This window comes from Lactuca serriola, chromosome 5 (genome assembly GCF_051521515.1).
Source record: "Lactuca serriola cultivar US96UC23 chromosome 5, Lser_US96UC23_V15, whole genome shotgun sequence".
Lineage (NCBI taxonomy): Eukaryota > Viridiplantae > Streptophyta > Magnoliopsida > Asterales > Asteraceae > Lactuca > Lactuca serriola.
The window spans coordinates 83,821,908-83,844,599 of record NC_136412.1 but is presented as its reverse complement, the minus strand read 5'-3'; positions in this window follow the sequence as shown (position 1 = coordinate 83,844,599).

Below are 22,692 nucleotides of genomic sequence, written 5' to 3'. Positions count from 1 at the left end.
TAAACCAAGAAGGAGCAGGATTTTGCAATGAGAATTGAGTTTTAACTCAAAGATTAGGATCAAAGGCCCAATAAAGAATAAAGAGTGGATGCAGGTTTGAGCACCACTATTAACTAATAAGTTTGAAAAGTTTCACAATAGTTTATTAAATCAAAAGTTAAAGATTGTACATTTAAAAATATCACAAATGAGGTACGTTAGGACCCGAATGTTGTGACTAGTACTTTTTCTCATAAACTCTAAATCTGCTCACGTCTTATTTAATTTCGATGTCTTGGATTCTTTTGTGCCATGTAAATTCGCACATTCCTTACAAATTGCTTGTTACGCATTTGTCAAATCATTTAATATAGATACCATAGGAAGTATACATTACTTTCTGATAAAGTTTATAGAGATTATGTCATAAGAATTGAAAGTTATAATCTTCTTGCTAGTATCTCCTTGCCCAACTTTGATATTATTCTCGGCATATATTGGTTATCAAAGAACCACGCAGAACTCTTGTGCTACGAAAATATGCTTCAATTGAGAAATACACGCAAGTATACTTGGACAAAATTGTGGCGAGACATGGTGTGCCACAAAAGATTATTTCTGATCGAGATACTCGCTTCACTTTTGGGCAACTATGTAACAAAAATTAGAATCTCAAATTGTTCTCAGCACAGCTTATCATCCCCAGACAGATGGTTAGACGGAGAGAACAATCCAAACAGTAGAAGATATGCTTCGTGCATGTGTCTTAGAGTTCGGTAGTAACTATGAACATCATTATGTTGGCATAATGTAGGATAGAAAATACTAGGAGGCCATGGATTGATTCAATAAAAGTGGCCTAGGATCAACAAAAGTTTTATGCTGAAAAGAGAAGATGACCCATAGAATTCCAAGTGGGTGATACTGAAGGTATCCCCGTGGAAAGGTATTATGAAATTTGAGAAGAACAGGTAATTGAGTCCTAGATTTGTTGGACTTTTCAAAATTATCTAGAGAATTGGTCAACAAGCATATCGCTTGGAATTGCCAAAAGATTTGGCAGATATACATGATATATTTCATGTAAGATATCAACGTAAATGCTTGAGCGTATATGATGAAACGATTCCATTATCTGAAGTGAAACTAGATAATCAATTAAGATATGTAGTAAAACCTGAAAAGATTGTAAACGAAAGAACGACTAATCTACGTAATAAAGAAGTGGAGTTGGTGCTTGTCAAGTAGAAACATCATCGAGGCCCAAATTATACATGACAAAATAAGAATGAGATAAGAGCGAAATATCCCCATTTATTCTAATCGATGTAATTTCAGGGGTGAAATCCTCAAAAGGATGAGGTATTTGTAACATACATGTTCAATTATTGTGTATTGTAAATTATAAAAGTGAATAATATTACAAAATATTATGTGAAATTAAGTGTTGATTTCTAACATATAGTTTTTACTAAGAAATGAAGTAAAACTATGTTTAGGATCACTCAGAAAGTATTGGAAGTCTTATAAGATTTCAATCAAAAAGGCAAATAGTGAAATTTAACGAAAATATAAAATTTTAAATAAGTAAAATTTTATTATTGAAAGTTGTAAAGAATCTCGTTAGAAACATTTAGGCAAAAACCTCATCGAAATGCGAGTTATAGCGAAGAAGTTATGACCAATCGAAGATTCGTGATAAAACCGGCACGGCGCCGAATGACATAAAAAGTGAGTTTTTGATAAACTACTTTTTAGCGTTGGTGATATAAATGAAAGTTGTAGAACTTGTTAAAATAATAAACTTTCATATAAAGAACTTTTAAATCTAACTTCGTATGAAGAAGTTATGATTTTTCAAAGTTTCGGTATAGGAGTAGATAGCTAAAAACTCAAAATAAAGATCGAGTGATATTTAGCCAACACAACCTAAACGATAATTGAAGTTCTCGTCAATAGTAGTACAACAATAAAAAGCCTGACAAAAACGGATGTCGAATGAAGAAGTTATGAATTATTAACGGATTTTCCTGTCCCGGTCTGTTATAAATAATAATATTAAAATTGAAGTCAAAATTAGCCGATGAAGTTTAAACGAAAGTTGTAGAGCATAATTTTTCCTACGCGTGCATTTAAAGAGCGTCAAAAACGGAGCTCGTATGCGTAAGTTATGAATTTTAGAAGATTTTGGCACAAAAATCGAGAATAATTGCGAAAACCGAGAAAATCGAATGAATAGTACCCGTACACGTCTCCAGGATTCTCGTATGCGTGCCCCGTGTCAGATTGTGATACGACCGAATGAAGGCCCAACCAAAGCATGTCGTGTGGCCCCCCGTGTATGAGCTGAAGAGCAGCCGATGACTCGTCCGACGCGTGCCAGATCCGGAGTTCTGAAGCGCATGTGTTGTCCGACTCCTCGCATCCGAAGCTCGCTCCAGCCGCCGCGTGTCCCTCCTTCCTTTCTCCGGATCCGAGCCTCGCATGTATATATAGGGGTTGCGACATTACCCGGGAAAATTTGGAAAATTGCTACTTTTTACCCCCTTTTCAATATTTTCACTATTTTGACATTCCCCGAAGCCCCTGTATCAATTTTAGCACCCGAAACACGTCCCGAAGTGCCCGGACATCCCGAGAAATTTATCTTTTCGATTTGAAGCTCAACCTTCGCAAAGCCCAGTTTTCAATATATCTCCCGGTTTTATAAAAGAAAGTTATTTATAGTAACGAAGTGCTGCACAAATTACTATTTTAACCCCCGATTATTTCAAGGTTAGTTCAATATATAGGAACAATTGTATGTTATGTGTTATATGTGCTATATGCTTTCCCGTGATATTTTTATTCGCTATTTTGATAGCAAAGCTATACCTCTAACCCTGTGATCAGTGAAAGGACTTACATTCACAGTGGTATCGATATGTTATTATCCCGAGTTATTTTCCTGTGTTATTGTTTTCTGCTATTTTGATAGAAAAAGTAATACCTTTGACCATGTGATCAGTGAAAGGACTTAGATTCAAGGTGGTACTGGTATGTAGCCTCTGACCATGTAGAGAATGTCTCCGTAAGAGAATGACTTATATTCTATTGTATAGGCAAATGGATAAACAGGGAGTGAAAACCTGAAATCTACCGAAATGCTAAACAAGGCGTAAAACCTGAAATCTATCAGAATGATAATAAGAAATTTGTATGACTTATGTGCCATTTGGGCCGAAGTTTTATTGATGTATATCTTTGAATCAAATCTTGAGTTGAATCAAATCAAGTATTGAAATCGTTAAGTCTCATTGATCGTAAATCTTTGAATCAAATCTTGAGTTGATATTGAAAGCCTGACATATGATACGCATATGCTATTGTTGTTATCATCCCTCTTTGCTTCTGTTATATTGGTATATATATGGCATAAGATTATATTGAATCTATTATTGAATTCAATAAGCGTCACCGCTTACCCTCTCAATGTATAAAAAATTTGCAGGAGATAAGTAACCAGTATAGTTATATACTGTTGGAAGGTTTAGAATAGGTGTAATATTACTTTTGTATTTAGGGATCATGTATTTATAAAAGTATAGTATCCCGGGTAGTTGTGTAATATATAACACTTTGTAATAGTCGGTTTGTATCCAGTCGTTTTTAATCACTTTATCAATGTAAAATATTGTTTTTATGAATATGCAAGTAGCATGTTTTGGAGTAACTAATTGTCAAGTATGAAAGTTTGGGTCTTTCAGAAATACGAAAGTGAGGTTCTTTCAACATGTAACATTTGTAATTTATGAATAAATCTGTATTTTCTTATCATTCAATGGCTGTTCTCATACATGTTCTAAAATGATGTATTCTGTGCTAAATAATATTTTCACATAATGTTAACTATGAAGTAAATCTATAAGCTTTCATTAAATTGATGGTTCTAATCATAACACCTAATTAATCAAATGATATTTGATCCAAACTTATCTATGTCATAATCATCATGACTATATAAATATGAAACATATATATTAACTTCAAAAGGATGGAATTTTGAAGGAAAATGAGTTTGATTCATTTGATTTATGTGAATCTTGTTTAGATGGGAAGATAATTCACAAGTGTGTTTATCTATTAGCAGTTAAAGAACAAAGGCTTGACAAAGAATTATACATAAGTTATGTATGTAATCTATTCAATCTATGAATAGATTTGGTGATAGATACTTAATCAACTTCACTGACGACTTTTATTCATTATTGTTGAAACTTTTTATTTGCTCAAATTGTTTCATAGTGAAGACTGAAATACAACTTAATGAGATTAATCATTAATCTTTCATTATGATAAAGAAAATGAGTTTTGTAAACCAAGTCTTCTTGTAACATCTTAGGAGTTGTGGAATCGATTTACAACTCATTACGTCAAAAACACTCACTCGTCATTAGTATGGTTCTTGTGACACGGGATCACTTAGTCACTTGTATCTATCTTTTGATGTTTGAGGTAGCCTTCGTATTCTGTATTGGGATAGGGTAACTTGGCCACTAACTGAATGTCGATAGTACAAGTTTTTGAAGAGGATAAAAATAGACCCTTCAGTCTATTATATGATGTTTTAAAAGAACTATTTACTTTATAAAAATTTTGGAATTATGCTCACTACAACAAATATATATTCAATATAAACAAGTGGATTAAATACTTTAATTAGAATAAGGATGTAATGGTTTATCCTTATCTAAAAGGTATGGAGTTATAGAGCTTATGTTAGACAATAAGCTTAACCACTCTAATATCTACTAATTGCATTTATATAGACTATCCTAAATGATTTTTTAAGATGAATTCTCCACTAATCCACTAATTGTCATTGCAGAAGACAAGTGCTTAGAAAGTTCTTTTTCTAAGTGGGAGTAATTTGGAACTTTAAAAGAAAAAGATCTATAAGATAAATGCATCATAGTTTGTAACCAGCGAGTTTTCAAGTGTTGTTGAATATGCTCAATAGTTGATCAGAAACTAATAAAACACATACAGATGCATTCATGTATGATCATCAAGTATGGGCTTGATTAATCTTCCTCGATATATTATGAATATAAAGAGTAAGTGAGTTTTTAGAGGAGAAAACATACATGAATGAAAATCTTTTCAGATTTAAGCTAGCATCTCAAAGTAAGAATCTTATTTCTTATAAGTTAATTACATAGTGTTATTTAATTATAAATCAAGAAGACTCTTCTCTTTTCTACAAAGCTAGTGGGAGTGCATTAACGTTCCGAGTCTTATATGTTGAATCATAAAAGTGACCCTCTTGAACTCAACTACCGCAACCTTCACTTTACTACCGCAACGATTCAGCTCACGTAACCAACCCAGCATCCGAAGTCAATTCTACAACTGTAACCGCAACCATTCTCCATCAGAAACCATCTCAGCATCCGAAGTCATCAAGTCTTCAGCATCCGTAGTCTTAGTTATTTCTTTCACTTATCCTATGTAATGTACTCTATTATCCAGCATGCCTTGCACGATTGCTTATAGAGTAGTTTATTTCTGAATCTCTATAAATAGAGACTCTTTCTTATGTGTGATGTGTGTGTCAACTCTTAACTTCTTAATACACAAGATTTCTCCTTCAATCATCTCTCTTATCCTCTTCATTTCTTTATCTTATTACTCTTTACACTAAAACTGCTACTAGAACATAACCTCTCTTCGGAGCAAGTCTTCTTGACTTAATCACTAAACTTGATCTCGCTTACTAACTCGGAGTGAATGCATTCCTAGTTATGAATCAGTTTAAGTGTATTCTTGATATAACAACTGTTGTCATTTACATTTCTTTACTTTCCGCAACTAACTATCTAACTATCTAACTATATTATTGTTGAGCTTTTAGATCCTTTGAGATTAACTCTATTCCGCAATATACTTGTACTAACGTTTGTTCAAGTGTGTCTCCAAGTTTTTCTCTCAACAATTGGTATCAGAGCCAAAGTGGTTGCTTTTTGAATATCGAAACTCTGATTTTTCATTAAGCCTTCTATACCACTAAAGCTCATTTCTCAAAAAAAAAAAACAAAAACAAAATGGCACAATCGTTATCTCTGAATGTCTCCAATAGTGTTGGTGGCTCTAACCGAGCTCCAATACTAGTAGCAAATGAATTTCATCACTGGTCACAAAGAATAGAGAGGTACTTAAGAAGACCGGGTAGAGATGTATGGCGATCCGTGGAAGAAGGACCACATGTTCCAATCCTCACACCAATTCAAACTGACGGCGCAACAACCAGACTAGGAGGAGGTCAACCAACTATGAGCCGTCCTACCAAGGATGATCTCGATAAGATGGAAAATGATGTTGTTTCTTTTTATGAAATTTCTCGCGGTGTCGCTCCTGATAGCTTTGATATTATCATAAACTACAAGTCAGCAAAAGAGATCTGGGATGTACTCAAAAGCCTGTACAAAGGCTCAGAACAAGAACAAGATAAGAAGCTCACTACCGCACTCAATGACTTCAACAACTTCGAAGCTCATGCTGGTGAAAGTTTGGAAGACTCCTTCAAGAGATTCAACCTGATAGTCACAAAGTTATCAAATGCTGGTACCGTCCGCAGCAACCATGAAACCAATCTCCAGTTCCTTGATGGCTTAGGACGACATTTGACTACGGCCAAAATGATAGTCCAAGGTGACAGAAAGATTAACTCCTTATCACTCTACAAACTCTATGGAGAACTTCAAGCACAAAAATCCAATGTACTCAAAGACTGTGCTGACTTCGGAGGACCACTTGCTCTCATAGCACAAGCTCCGCCGCAGTCACCTTATTATTCATCGTATGATACCCCACCACAGTCATACGAAGCGGATTCAGAGTATGATGATGAAGAAGAATTTCAGAAGGCTATTACTCTAGTTAGCCAACAGTTCAACCGCATACAACCTTCCTCTTTCCACAAGAATCAACAATTCAACAAAGCTCCATTCAACCGTAACTTCAGTCATCAGAACAACAACTCTCAGTATCCTAAAGTCTCTCAGAACAATCAACCCAAGGAGGTAACAAAGTCTCCTTAGAACAATGACTCCGATACTCAATCAGAAGACAAGACTGATGTTGTGATTTGTCACAAATGCAACAAAGAAAATCACTTCGCCAAAGACTGTAAGGCCAATGTAGTCAAGGACAGAGCGTTCTATCTTAGAATGGCTCAAGAGTTGGAAGAAAAAGAAAAGGCAAGGGCATATGTGGCTCAAGTTAAAAGAGACCACCAAGTTTGGTCATCAGGAGATGAAGAAGAGACCATCAGAAGTGTTAAGGGAAAAGGGAAAATCTACATGCTGGCCACTACGGATGATGATGGGTCAGCGATCTTGAACAAAAACTACTGCTACATGGCGAAAGATGGAACTCTAAGCATCGTCGAACAGGTAAAACTCATGATCCTAACTTTAAATTATAACATGCATGACTGTCAACCCTACATAGATGATCTTAATGACACTTGTGCTATCGTCCTTATAGACTATAACAAAGCCCTAGATGAGAAGAACATTGCATCCCAAGAGATGTTCCATGTGAGAGGAAGACTGGATAACAAGAGACTTAAGATGGCAATGTTAGAGAGGGATCTAGAGTTAGAGAAAGATGTTAGAATGTTAAGTGAAACCCAATTAGAAATAGCCTTGGATCAAATAGATTTAACTCAGAGAGAAATTGTACGATTGAATCTCTTAATTTAAAATTTGTTTAATGAAAGTGAGGCTATTGAAAATTTGGTGAATAATGAAACCATGGACAATACATATAATTGGGGTTGGTCAAATGGATATCCTACTGCAATGGATTCCTCACCCCGGTTCAACAAAGACATAGTGTATGTCCCTCCTGATAGAGAATTTCATTTCCCTATCAATGACAAGACTTTTCCCGAAGATATCAAAACTCACTTCGGCAGATTACACAATGTGAGCAATAATTGTGTCATTGAGGAAATTGTGCCCGAGGATTCTAGTCACACATGTGATCAAACTCCCATCAGTGGCACCACTCACTCAAATTCTCAAACTTCATCCGAAGTTGATGAGGAAATTGTTGTTGAAAACCCCGAAGTCTCAAAGGACTTTCCATCTTTGTCCTCAAGCCATAGTGTTCCACACTATAGTCAATTGTCCTATAAGTGTCCCACCGTAGTCTCATCTAAAACCTACTTTGCGGTAGTCAGATCATCTTCACCGCAGTTGAATAACAATGACTGCAACTCTTCAGTTCAAGGAACTACAACTCTTCAACCGATTTTTCACGAATTACCTATCGAAAATTTTGAAGTAGGCCAATGCTCTCAAATTCTAGAATCCTCAAGTTCTGATGATTCTAGTCCGCATTTTCAAAATTGTTCAAAAAATCTCAGGAAACCGCAATTGAATAACAATGACTGCGGTTCACCAAAATTTTTGGCAAAAAGAGCTTTCAAAGAAGAAATTAGATCTCGAAACAAAAGCAGACAAAGTTTTTCAAAAAATAAGAAACATGTGAGAATTCCAAAATCCAGGAGTCTAGAAAAATTTGTTTTCACAAATTACATTTCAAAAAACTCTTCTTTCATGAAAAGAAACAAAAAGGAAAGTTCAGTTTCAAAAGCCATTCCTGCTACTTCTGGCACAACCCAAAAAGGTGTCAAATTTGTAAGAAACTACGTATTTCAGGTCTATTCCCAAAATGACCCCAAATGGCAAGGAATTTTACCCACTCCAACAATTTTGAATCACATCAAAGCAAGTGGAAAGGAATTTTGCCAAATCCACCTGAAAAGACTCAAAGATTTCCACATGTGAAACCTCGTTCAAAACAAACTTTTCAGAAATCAAATGTCAAATCTTTCAAAAGTTACCCACCTCGGACCAATTTCAAGTCCTATTCACTCCATAAATCGCTGACCAAGCACAATGTCAGATTCAATGACAAACCCTCTTTTTGTAAATGTCAGTGCAACTATCAAACGTTTTTACCTCATGACAAGTCAAATAAAAGTCAGAAATCTCGTACTTTTCAGAAACCTCGTAATAATCCGAATCTGCACAAACACACAGGACTATGTCTAAAAGTTGACAAAAGACCTGTCCATGCAACCTCGGACCATGCATCATTTAAGAATACATCAATCGTCCCTGGCTCCAAACTTGTTTGGATGCCTAAACTAACCGTGTAATTCTCAGGCTTTGTGCAAGGAGGAACAAGAAGAAGAATGGTTAATTGACAGTGCCTGCTCCTTGCACATGACCGGAAGGTTAGAGTACCTTCGAGATTTCAGGCCTATATGTAATGGTGGAAATTTCACGTTTGGCAACAATGCAAAAGATGTCATCCGAGGTTACGGTGTTCTCACTACGGGGAACTTTTCCATTCAGAAGGTTGCGTATGTAGAAGTTCTTAAACACAATCTCATAAGTGTTGGCCAACTATGTAAAGCAGGACATGGTGTTGAATTTGACAATCAATTCTATTACATAATGACGAGTGACCGCAACACTTGCTTAATCAAATCTCGCACCGAAGGCACGATGTACCATCTTGATGTTTCTCTCATCATTGGCAAACCGCAACTGTGTTTTCTGTCCAAAGCTGTATCTGAAGTCTGCTGGCTATGGCACCGCAAGCTAGCTCATCTCAACTTTCGCTACATCAACAACCTCGTCACAGGAGAACTAGTCCGTGGTCTCCCCATTCTCAAATTCAGCAACGATACTCTTTTTCCAGCGTGTGAATGCGGTAAACAATCAAAAGCAAGCCATCCTCTGATAATGGATTCTTCTATCACTGAACCACTAGAGCTATTACACATTCATCTCTACGGTCCTTCAACTGTAGCCAGTCTTCACCACAAAAAATATATATTGGTTATTGTTAATGACTACACACGCTTCACATGGGTCTTCTTTCTTAGACTAAAATCAAACACACCACAGATCTTCATTAACTTCATCAAAGAAATCGAACTTCAAATCAAGCTTCTAGTCAGACGCATCCGTAGTGATAATGGAACTGAGTTCACTAATCATCTTTTGAACAGTTTCTTGGTTTCCAAAGGCATTTCTCACAACTTTTCAGCACCCTATACACCGCAAAAAAATGGTGTAGTAAAAAGAAGAAACTGCACACTCTTTGAAGCAGCCAGATCCATGCTTAACTTCGCCCAACTTCCTCTCTACTTCTGGGCCGAAGCAGTAGCAACCGCTTGCTTTGTTCAAAACCGAAGTATTGTATGCAAGCGTCTCAATAAAACACCATATGAAGGTCTAAACAATCGCAAACCCAATGTTCTTTTCTTTCATATCTTTGGATGTAGATGCTTCATGATCAACAACAGAGACCAACTCAACAAGTTTGCACCAAAGTCTGACGAAGGTATCTTCCTTGGTTATTCTGCTAACAAGGTTGCATACCGAGTGCTCATCAGAAGAACAAGGTTGATCATCGAAAGCTTCGATGTGAAATTTGATGACTCTCACATCCGCAGTGCACCTCCATCCACCGAAACAACTGCAATCATGGAAAGTGACATTCCAGCCACTTCCGGACCATTGAATCTAGTTGAAATCAACTATGATGATCTGTTTGATCCCATTGAAACGGCGAAAATATCTGAAGTCCTAGTGTCACCCACAACTCAACAACAACATGCTGACGTATCTGGACCATCTATATCTGAAGTAGTATCGCTCAATACTTCCACCTCTCCGGTTGAGGGGGAAAGCTCTACTTCGGATCTTATAGCAACCGTTGAGGTTCCAGTACCTGATGCTACTTACATTCCTGCCCGAAGTGAAGCCTCACCATCAAACGAACCTTCGGAGGACTCAGATGACGAATTCATAGAGAATATTGACACTTGATCCGATCCAAGAATTGTCACTCTCCCATCCGCATTCCAGGGGGAACCTTCTCAGGTTCTAGAGGAACTCCCATCCGCAATCCAGGGGGAACCTCAACCTCTGCCAATTACTCAAGAAAATTCTGCTCCAATAGATCAAGATGATTCAGCAGGATGCTCTCAAATCCAGGGGGAACTGCCTTCCCCAACCGCAGATTCCTCTGACATCCAAGATATTCCTTCTACCACAGCTGCTGATCATTTGATGCCATGTCTTCATGTATTGACAAGAGACCACCCACCAGGCTAAATTATTGGCAACCCATCCGCAGGTATCCAGACTCGGTCGTCCAAGGACTTATCTGACAACTGCCATTATGCAGCATTTATGTCTTCGGTTGAACCTCGAACGATCAAAGAAGCTTTGCTTGAACCAGACCGGATAGCCGCAATGTAAGAAGAATTAAAAGAACTTGAAAGAAACAAAGTATGGCAACTTGTTCCTCTTCCACAAGGTCATACTATTGTTGGTACAAGATGGGTTTTCAAGAACAAGCTAGACGAATCTGGCTCAGTTATCAGAAACAAGGCAAGACTTGTTGCCAAGGGCTACAATCAACTAGAAGGCATTGACTACGATGAAACGTATGCTCCGGTAGCACGCATGGAAGCCATCCGAATCTTTCTAGCATACGCAACCCACAAAAATGTCAAGGTACACCAAATGGACGTTAAGAGTGCTTTCCTCAATGGTGAACTAAAAGAAGAGGTTTATCTTCAGCAACCTCTAGGCTTTGAAAATGTTGAATTTCCAGACCACTGCTATAAGCTTAAAAAAGCAGTCTACGGTCTGAAACAAGCCCCAAGAGCTTGGTATGAGACACTCTCTGAATTTCTTGTCTCATCCGGGTAGAAAAGAAGAGTGATTGATCCCACATTATTCAGAAAAGCAAATGGTGACCACCTTATGTTGGTACAAATATATGTGGATGAAATCATCTTCGGATCGACTGATCAAGGCATGGTAGATGAATTTGCAAAGCTCATGACCAACAAATTCAAAATGAGCATGAATAGAGAGATTAATTTCTTTCAAGGTCTTCAAGTCAAACAAATTCAGCAAGGAATTTTCATTCATCAAGAAAAATACACCACCGAACTTCTGAAGAAATATTCAATGGAGAACTGCTCTTCTGCTAAGGTCCCTATGGCCTTCGGTTATAAGATCTCTGTTGATCCCTTTGGTGAATCTGTGGATCACAAGACTTATAGAGGTATCATTGGTTCGCTGATGTACCTCACCGCAAGCAGACCTGACATTGTCTTTGCAACTGGTGTATGTGCAAGAAACCAGGCTGATCCTAAAGTGTCTCACATGACCGCAGCCAAACAAATTCTTCGGTATCTTAAAGGAAGAAAATGTATGGGCTTATGGTATCCCGCAGGCAATGACTTCAGTCTTCAAGCCTTTACCGATGCGGGTCATGCAGGTTGCAAGCTCGATAGAAAAAGTACATCAGGTGGATGCCAATTCCTAGGAGGAAGACTTGTAAGCTAGTCCTCAAGAAAACAAACGTGTGTATCTCTCTCTATTTCAGAATCAAAATATATGGCCGCAGCCAGCTGATGTTCCCAAGTTCTTTGGATGAAGACACAATTGCTAGACTACGGGTATAGAATGCTGTGGATACCAATTTACTGTGACTCTGAAAGTGCTATAGCGATCTCTCATAATCCTATTCAGCACTCCAAGACAAAACATATTGAGTTACAGTATCATTTCATCAAAGATCATATTCTGAAAGGTAATATTGAACTCATTTTTGTTCCTACTCATGAAGAGATTGCTGATGTTTTTACAAAAGCTCTTGACTCTACAAAACTTAATGCATGTTTACAAATGTTGGTAATGATGAATCCGGACCCGCAATTATTTATGAAGTGTTAGCTACCGCAGACGATCATTGGTCTCCGTTGCGGTTCTAACTGAAAATTACATATGATAGATGGTTTTAGTACCGCAATCTAGGTACCGCAACCATATGTCATACGTATCTCTCATGGATTTTAATGTTCTTTTATTTCTAACTTTTGTACAAGTGTTTTCTCACAGATTCTTTCTGAAATCTTTCTTTGCTCATCCGCGATGGAGTTTCTCAACCGCAATGATGTTTTCATTCGCAATCACCTTAAATAAATTCCAATAGATTCATTAACTCTCATTAACTCTCGAATCCTTGTGTGCTATTTAATGATCATTCATTAAATAAAATACAAACATTCCTTTTAGAAACTGCCACATTCCCTCTCTGAATAAACCCATGATCAGACCTATTTTAGGGATAATGACAAAAGGAACGATTCCCAAATCAAACCATTCTCAACCTGTCTTTTCTTCTCCCAACCACGTCCCATCAGTTACAACATTCTCTCTCATCAACCCACGATTACCTGACGTATTACCATGCGTCAAATCCGCCATTAAATGCAAACCCCTTTTAAGATTTCTCAAAATCTCTTCAAAAACTGTTTCATATTCATGTGGCTGAGATTCAATCACAGAATCATTGATTCCCCCAAAAAACCCCATTCAACTTCTTACCCCCCTCTATCTTTTACCTAGGGTTAAAATTCTTTTACCCCTTTATAAACCCACCTTCTTCTCTAAAATCGTTTACGCTCTCTGTAATCGATTATTCTCTCTCAGACTCTCCAAAACTCCCAAAAGCTCTCAAGAACTCCAATCTCACATCTCTCAATGGCGAAATCAGGTGCATCAAAGAAGCAATCCAAGGCTTGAGGCTCCATGACTCAAACTGGTTCCACAACACCAACAATCGCCTCAAGCAACTTTCGAGCAGTGTTTGACGATCATCAATCGTATAATGCTCCAACAAAACTGATGACCAAGCATCTCAAGAACCACATCTCATTTGACCCATCCGACGCATTCACCAACCTTGTTCCCGTTTCTACACTCTTCAAGTGTGCTCTTTCTGCATACAGACCACTAGAAAACCCACAAGAAGTGCATCTTAACCTCATTAATGATTCTCTGGTCATCTTGACCAAAGAGAAGTTCTTGGCTGCCATAAACCTTTTGATTCATCCTTCCATCAAGATCTTCACAGCATCATTATCTGACATCACCACCGCACTCTACCAAATGGGTTATCAAAAACCGATCCGAGGGATTGGTGAGTTCAAGAAGAACCAACTGCCTGCGGTTTGGCAGTTAGTATGCCACTTTGTCATCCGTTGTCTGTCCGGCAAAACCGAAGGCATCGACAACATGGGCTTAAAGCTGTTAGAATTGGTATGGAGCATCTTCACAGGCCACGATGTCAATTACGGCCAGATTCTTTGGGATGACTTCCTCCAATACATTCCCAAAGAGCACCCCAGAGAGAACCCAACCGAGCTCACCTTTGCTCGATTTTGGTCTCTATATATTTCTGATCTACATACGGATGTTGTTCTCGACATGGGCAGTGACATCAACTTCTTTGTCACCAAGGATCTCAAAAGTTACAATCCCTCTTCTAATCAAACTCTTTTTGGACCTATCCGCAGGCTCCCTATTCACATTCTTACCTTGCTTAGTCTCGAGACTGCTGATGTCTCAGATCATATAGAGGCTACGGAGGGTATTATCCCATACCCTTCTACCCCACCTCTTCCTTCTACTACCATTATTCCTGAGGGTACCGCAGCCCCCTCTGCCACTACACTTTCTAACATTTCTCAACGGAGAAAATCTGTGGCTTCTAAAAAGAAAGCTACCACACCCAAGAAGAAAGCCCCAAAACAAATTGCACCTTCTAAGAAACGAAAAGCCAAAACCACCGCTGTATCGAGCAGTGATTCTGATGAAGATAGACAACCCATAGCTATCCTCAAGAAAAGAAAAACAACCGAAACCACTGGCTAAATGTGTGACCAGACTGATATTGCAGCCTCTCAACAGGCTTCGGTAGTCCTTGGGGTGGCCGCACACCCATTCAATACCTCTATCGAATACCACTCAACCTCATCATGTGAGATTGTTTGATCATCTTCTTTATCCGAACATGGAGACAGCCCCCCAGTTTTATCTCAAGTAGATAAATCTAGAAAACGCCCTAAGGTCTCCAGGGCTTCCAGACTGCATATCTTTTCTTCTGAGGAGTTAGAATCCATCCTGTTGCAAGTATCCCAAACACTTCAAACACCACTCCATCCGCAGGGCATCTCTTTCGCACATGCCAGAACTGGGCCGAGGCCAGATTTGACCACGGGTCAAGGAGACCGAGGAAGCCCAGGAAATCCTACTCTGCTTACATCTTTATCGGGTGGTTTAGGCACGGTGAGCACTAATGTGCCAGGATCCGTGAACCTAAGGGACACCTTGGTGCGAACACAAGGAATTGACAGCGAAGATTCTAGTGAATCTTCGAGTCGGTATCAGCCAACTACTGATGCTGAAGTCAAGAAATATGTTGCTTTCAAAAGAGCATTCCAAGCCCGCAAGGAGCAACAGGTAAAACAACAGCAGCAGAAGGAATAAGAAATCCTATCTGTAGTTAAGTACTGGGCAAATGCCATCAGCAATGCCCATACTGCTGCCACAATCCAAAAGGTTCAAACCTGGATGGATTAAATGGCGGAAACTGTATTGAAAGCTCAAGCCTCAACCGCAGCTGCAGGTACATCTAAGGTTCCTCTTACTTCAACTCTTGTTCCACCTACCGCAGTCAACCCATCTCAAGATAAAGAGCCGGCTATTGAACTCAGCTCGGCCCTAACCTTCGGTTTTGATGATGAAGACATCCAAGAGGTCAACAAACCAAATCCTTCCGATGACGACCTAATGATGTTCGAAGAAGAAGAAGAAGAATCCAGCGGTTCTTAGCACTCAACTTCTAAGCCCAAGGAAAAGAAAAAGAAAAAGAAGAAAGCTACTGTCACCAGAAAAGAGTTTCTCAATATCTAAGCCAAAGTCGATTAGATTTTAGCTACGGTTAAACCTACTCAACCTCCACTTGAAGATATTCCAAGACCGCAACCTCTAATTGAACGAATTGAACGACTTGAGACAAGAGAGCGTATGGATGCTGAGCGCATATCTCTCAAGGTCAAAATGGGGATTCGATCTCTCGACAACAACCGCAGGTCCGATCATCAAAACTTTATGGCCACAGCGGAACGCCTCATTACTGAGGTAACCGCAATCAAACAAGGCTTACAAACAGCCATTGCGGATCAAGCTGCACAGTCTCAAAGGGTGATAGATGACTCACACTGCCTATGAGTCCACTATCTCTGTTCTTCATGCAACGATCAACCGGATGCAGAAATCCCTTACCTCAAATTTCCATGGCCCTAAGATACTTCAGCTTACCAAAGACATACATCAGCTACTCTTCAACTCTGCCATTCCAAACAACTCACAACTGGCCGAAACGATGAAAATTCACTTTGCAGAAGTCTGTGCCAAACTAGATGGCCTCAAACAATGGCTTGAGGAAGCACCTACGATGCATACCTCAAGAGGGGGAAGTGATGAAGAAGGCCATCGCTCTGTTATATCCATTCGGCAGAGCCCTCCAATCACCACAACAAAAATTCCCACACCGCAGCCTTTACCTCCACCATCTCAAAATTTTCCATCTCCCCACTCATCACCCAAACACACCCTCAACAGACTTGAGACTCCTCCTCATTTCAAAAACCTTGAGGAACATATGTCATCAGAAAGCTCCACAGACTCCCCTGCTACAGCTCAAAGAAAATAAGACTGGAAAGCAGCCAAGTTAGCTGAACTTATCTGGAATATCAAAGCACACTACTGCTGAAGTCAAGTTTGAGATCACAAGCGTCTACCAATGGAATTTGAAAGACTCACTCGCTTCTATGCGAAGCTTGGCTCTTCAGTGGAAAACGTATGGTCTAACGATAGACCATCCGCAGTGAAAAACTACAAGATGCGGAAGTTCATGAAAGCTGACTTTGCTCAATTCACTCTTACCAGAAGAGAGCATGACTACATCCGCACCCAGGTAGACTTTCCCTGTATGAACCCTGAAGAAATATTTCTCATTGCCAGAGTTTTTCAGAACAAAGCAGAGAAGCATCCGAAGATGCAGATAGCTCTTGACAAAGCCAAATCCTTTCTTAAGGACACTGTTTGTGACTTTGCGAAGATTGATGCGGACATCCACCCCACCATCCTCAAGAAATTTGACCTTCCACCACTTGAACCAATGCCAATGCTTATAGAATGCTATGAAGAAAGATCTCTAGGCGCAACCAACTTTCCAGAACTTGGCATCATATTCAAACGGAAGACAGACAATGTCAAATACTTCATTCCGATGAATGCCATGCACCGCCTGCCCAAGAAGCAACTTGACATCTGCAAGACCGCAGTAGAAATATCAAAGCACACTACTACTGAAGTCAATTTTGAGATTACAAGGAGAATCACTTGGCTGGAAAATGTTAGAAATTTTTGGTGGATTTTGATCAAGTTCCTCAAACTTGATAACTGAACCGGAGTTAAAGAGGACACTTAGGGTGAAATTGTTGAATCATAAAAGTGACCCTCTTGAACTCAACTAACACAACTTTCACTTTACTACCGTAACGGTTCAGCTCCCACAACCAACCCAGCATCCAAAGTCAATTCTACAACTATAACCGCAACCATTCTCCATCAGCAACCATCTCAGCATCCGAAGTCATCAAGTCTTCAGCATCCGCAGTCTTAGTTATTTCTTTCACTTATCCTATGTAATGTACTCTATTATCCAGCATGCCTTGCACGGCTGCTTATAGAGTAGTTTATTTCTGAATCTCTATAAATAGAGACTCTTTCTTATGTGTGATGTGTGTGTGAACTCTTAACTTCTTAATACACAAGATTTCTCCTTCAATCATCTCTCTTATCTTCTTCATTTCTCTATCTTATTACTCTTCACACTAAAACTGCTACTAGAACATAACCTCTCTTCGGAGCAAGTCTTTTAGACTTAATCACTAAACTTGATCTCGCTTACTAACTCGGAGTGAATGCATTCCTTGTTATGAATCAGTTTAAGTGTATTCTTGATATAACAACTGTTGTCATTTACATTTCTTTACTTTCCGCAACTAACTATCTAACTATCTAACTATATTATTGTTGAGCTTTTAGATCCTTTGAGATTAACTTTATTCCGCAATATACTTATACTAACGTTTGTTCAAGTGTGTCTCCAAGTTTTTCTCTCAACATTATATAATGTCGACATACTAATTCTTGGAATAAGGATCTATATAGATAGATCATGGCAACTTAAATGAGTAAGTAAAATTGCATTAATTGTCAAGGATCTTAAAGAGCTTAAGATAAAGGACTCTAAGAGAGTCTTATTGTCAAATACCACATGACATGGTTTTAAGCAAAATCATAGTGCAAGTGTTTTTGAACTAGATAATATGATTATATTCCATATATTGTTGCAATTGGAGTAATCATATATGTCATGATTATGCATGAAGGTCAGATAATTTATATGCTTAGAGCATGTCGAATGATACTAGTATAATCCGAGAACAAATCATTGTGTGACTTATGTTGGATTAGGTGTCTAAGCCCATAACTATATTTGGTATGTACTTGACCCAATTATAGCATTATCCTTTTAGGTTGCCTTCACCAAAGCAACTTGACTAGATAAATAATGGAGAAGGAGGATAAATGTGATTTATTAATATATTATGTGAATAATATATTAAAAGAGAAATCGTATTATTTAATTAATATTGGTCAAGAATTAATTTAGATTTATTTTGTGGTCAAAAGAGGCTAACTGAATTAAGGGGACTGGTATTGTAATTATAAGATAAGTGCAAAATGAGTTGAGGATCTCTTGGATAAGAGGTGGATGAAATCTTATGGAAGCCCATAGGGATTTCGTCCAACGATAGGTATTCTGGAAGATTCCTTTGGGCTTCTTATGGCTTAAGCAATCGGATTAGGTATGTGACTGAAACCTTAATTCCTCACCTATATAAGGACCTCCGTGGCATCTGATTTTTGGCTACATTTAACCCTAAGGATCTCTAGAGCTGAAATTAGCCTTCCTCCTCTCTCTCTCTCTCTCTCTAAATATTCTCCATTTGCTTTTGGTGTTTGTGATCTGTTAGAGGCATCACATTTGAGGTGCTAATTTCTCAACGGTTCAAGTTTATCAAGCTACAATTTAAAGGTATGTTTCTAACTTGCTTTTAGTAATAGTATTCGATTTTGTATGCTAGATTTAGGGTTTAGAAGTTTTGGATTATTATTGCATGTACAATTAGAAAAACCTAGATCCAAAGCTTTAGGGTTTGCATGTGCACCATAGGATTGTTGTTTTGCTCAAAACTCATCAATGGTATCAGAGCCTAGGTCATTTTTATTGTATTTGATGCATAGCTAAATTGTTTAAAGCTAAAAAAATCAAAAAATATGCATCTGCCTGATGAACTCGTCGAGTCCCCTGATGAACTCAACTAGTCCAGTCTGTGACTCGGCGAGTGGTCTCGTTTGTTAGCAGATTTTTCGGGATTTTGACTAGAATTGGGTTGGGATAATTACCATAAACATTTTTAACTGATAAAATTCGATTTTTTTCAATATAGTATTGATTATCCTCATCCAATTAGAAGATAATTGTTAAATAATTAGATAATTACTTGTTTACATGATAAAAATAAATTATTTGTATTATTAAATATGAATTATCTTGCCATAAAATGAATAAGGTCAAATATAGATAATCACAAATTATTTGATTAATTGAATTATTTGAAATTTGATCTAGAAGGTTTTGAAAAGTTTCAAAACTTGCCCTCAGGTTTTGGAATTTAAAATTTTGATTAATAGTTTTAATTTTGAAATATTTAAATTCTAAACCCTAGAATTTTCCAAGTTTAAAATTCAACCCATATACTATTATAATATTATAAGATTAATAATTATATTTATGTATAAGATAAGCTAGTCTTACCATTAGTAGGCCTCATTCAGGAAGCTGGTCTATAAGGGGTGTTTAAGGAAGCAACCTATAAAATAACCGTCATTGGGTATCCACTCTTACCCACCGCACTCTTGACTAGTGGAGGTTCGTTACCCGAACGGGATGGATAGGGCAACTAATTCCTCATTAATAAGTATAATGATCTATAAAGTAACTAAATGTTTTTATAAATTCCCAATCATAGTTACTTTAGGAAAATGTGAAAATGATGATATTCCATGAAATTACACTTTGCACCTTGACAAGTTGTTAGTGGAGCGTGCGTGGATAACCGACACACTAATTTGAGACTAACAAGGGTGGAAAAGGGTAGCTCAATGTTTATCATAGATCAATGTAGCGTATGTGGCTAACCGACACATTGATTAGGTGGTCAATGACATCGAGAGCACCAAGTTCATTTGCATGGTCATTCACACTTTGTTTGTGTTATTCGGTATCCCAGTCGCAAACTTGAAGGGCATATCGAGATTTAAACATGCCATTGAAAAGTTCAATGACTCTCAAAAGAATCTAGGAATTTCAATTCATTTAAAACTTAATTGTCTTCTTCATTTTTCGTGGTGGAAATTGGTAAATCGTCATTTACATACCTTCAAATTATTTGCAATTAGATTACAACATCCCTCTTTTGAATTGTAAATAATTATGTTGGGTCCTAGCCCTAATTTCTCATTTAGGTGTTAAATTGGGGATTCTTATCTAATACAAACATTGTCTCTTTTGTTTTTCAGATGTCTACTCCAAACAACAATGTTTTTGGCTCAACCCCTTCTGGCTCATTCTCACTCATGAACTTGTGTGGGAGGGTGATATTTTTGTTGGGTTTTGAGCATTCTAACACTCTTATGGTGTACATGAAACCCTAAATGCTTTGGATCTATGTTTTCTCTAGTATACATGCAAACTTTCAAAATTTCCAAACCATCATCCTAACTAGCATACTATGGAGTATCTATACTACAATAATCTAGTTAGATGACATACCTTTTGGTGTAGTTGAAACCTTACAACTTTAAGAGCCTATAACCAATAATATGAATGCCTCAAATGGAACTACAAATCACCACCAACAATTGGAAGAACTAGAGAGAGGTTACTTGCACTCAAATTTCGGATAGCACTCTTGTGTGTATACTTAGTGGCCGATTTTACTAGCTAGAGGGGTCCTTATATAGTGTGGCTTGATTAGGTTACACCATGCAAACCCTAATGTGCATGACTTTCCACATTCCTCATGCTCCATGGGTTTTAACCTCTATGGAGTATCCATGGATCACCACATGGGTTTATCCCAACATAAGGAATCATGGATCATTAGCCCACTTCATAAGTATAAATGATTTACACAATCAATCCCCATATATTTAATTAGTCTCTTTTGATAACAAAATGAATTCAAAATTAATTCTTGATCAATACTAATTAAATAATATGATTTCATATTAATATATTAGAACTTATAATATATTAATAAATCATAAATAACCTCTTCTCAAAAGTACATCATTACAAATTGTTCTGGTGAAGTGCAACCCAAATGGACCATGCTACTCTCAGGTCAAGTACATACTAAATATAGTTATGGACTTAGACACCTTATCCAACAGTCTCCCACTTGGATAAGTCTAATAACTATAGTTGTGAGTATAACTTCAGGATCCGACTAGCAATCATGGCTCTTAAATGCATTTGTCGAACTTAGACGTACCATTTTAGATAAGTGATCATAGAATCCTCTGTTCTAAAGATATCAGCCGGATAAACACCTGGAGCACAGTCAATCTTATTGTCCAACAGATTGTTTCCCGATTTCTAATTCATTTGACATAGAACTTAATCGAACACGTCAATTTAGTTCTTATCAGGCCCAACACATAAGTCAAAATAAAATCATTGAGGGGCCCAAGATATCGCTTTTGGTCCTCCAAGTACTAAAAGGAACATATAAACTTTGACAGCATATGCTTGTACTAACTATTTACAGAACCATACATGACAGCACGTTTTATAACATCGAGTTACCGATGTGTTTTCCTACTATCAATGTACGACCAAGTCATAGTCAACAACTCATATATCCAGGTTTGAAGATTATATGATATTATCGTCTCATGATCACTCGAGATAAATTCCGTGAAGTGATGCAAGTGAGTGTGGGTTAAATCCAATACTCAAACCTTATGAGCACTCATGAATGTCATAGCAATCTCTAGCCATTTCTGACAATCTATAAGCCAATTTCATGACAATCTTGCCTCAATACCTACTTCCAAATTATGATCGGCTGTGGATGGTTTTAATAATCCAATTATTCTGGAAGTCAAAACATGCAAAATGAAACAATAGTAAATGATTGACACAAGACAGTACCATACTAGTAAATAAAAAGCACCTTTTATTTAAGCATCAAATGTCAATTACATTTCAACTATTACAAGTTTCTAAAGCTATCTAATCATTAAAACTAATATCATCCCTCAGCCCAATGCGCCTCGCATGCTGTAAATGCTTAACCCTACTCAGTCCCTTCGTGAGGGGATCTATCTGGTTCTCATCTGATGATACCCTCTTTGCCACGAGGAGTCCTTCTTTTATCTTGTTTCTTATGAAGTGATATTTTCTGTCGATGTGTCTGGAACTGCCATGATTCCTTGGTTCCTTGGCTAAGGCAACCGTACTATCGCTATCACTGAAAATCTCCACAGGCTCTTTTATAGCTAGTCCAACTCCAAGGTCTCCGATGAAGTTCTTCAACCATATTGCATCCTTCGTCACTTCGTTTGCTGTTATGTA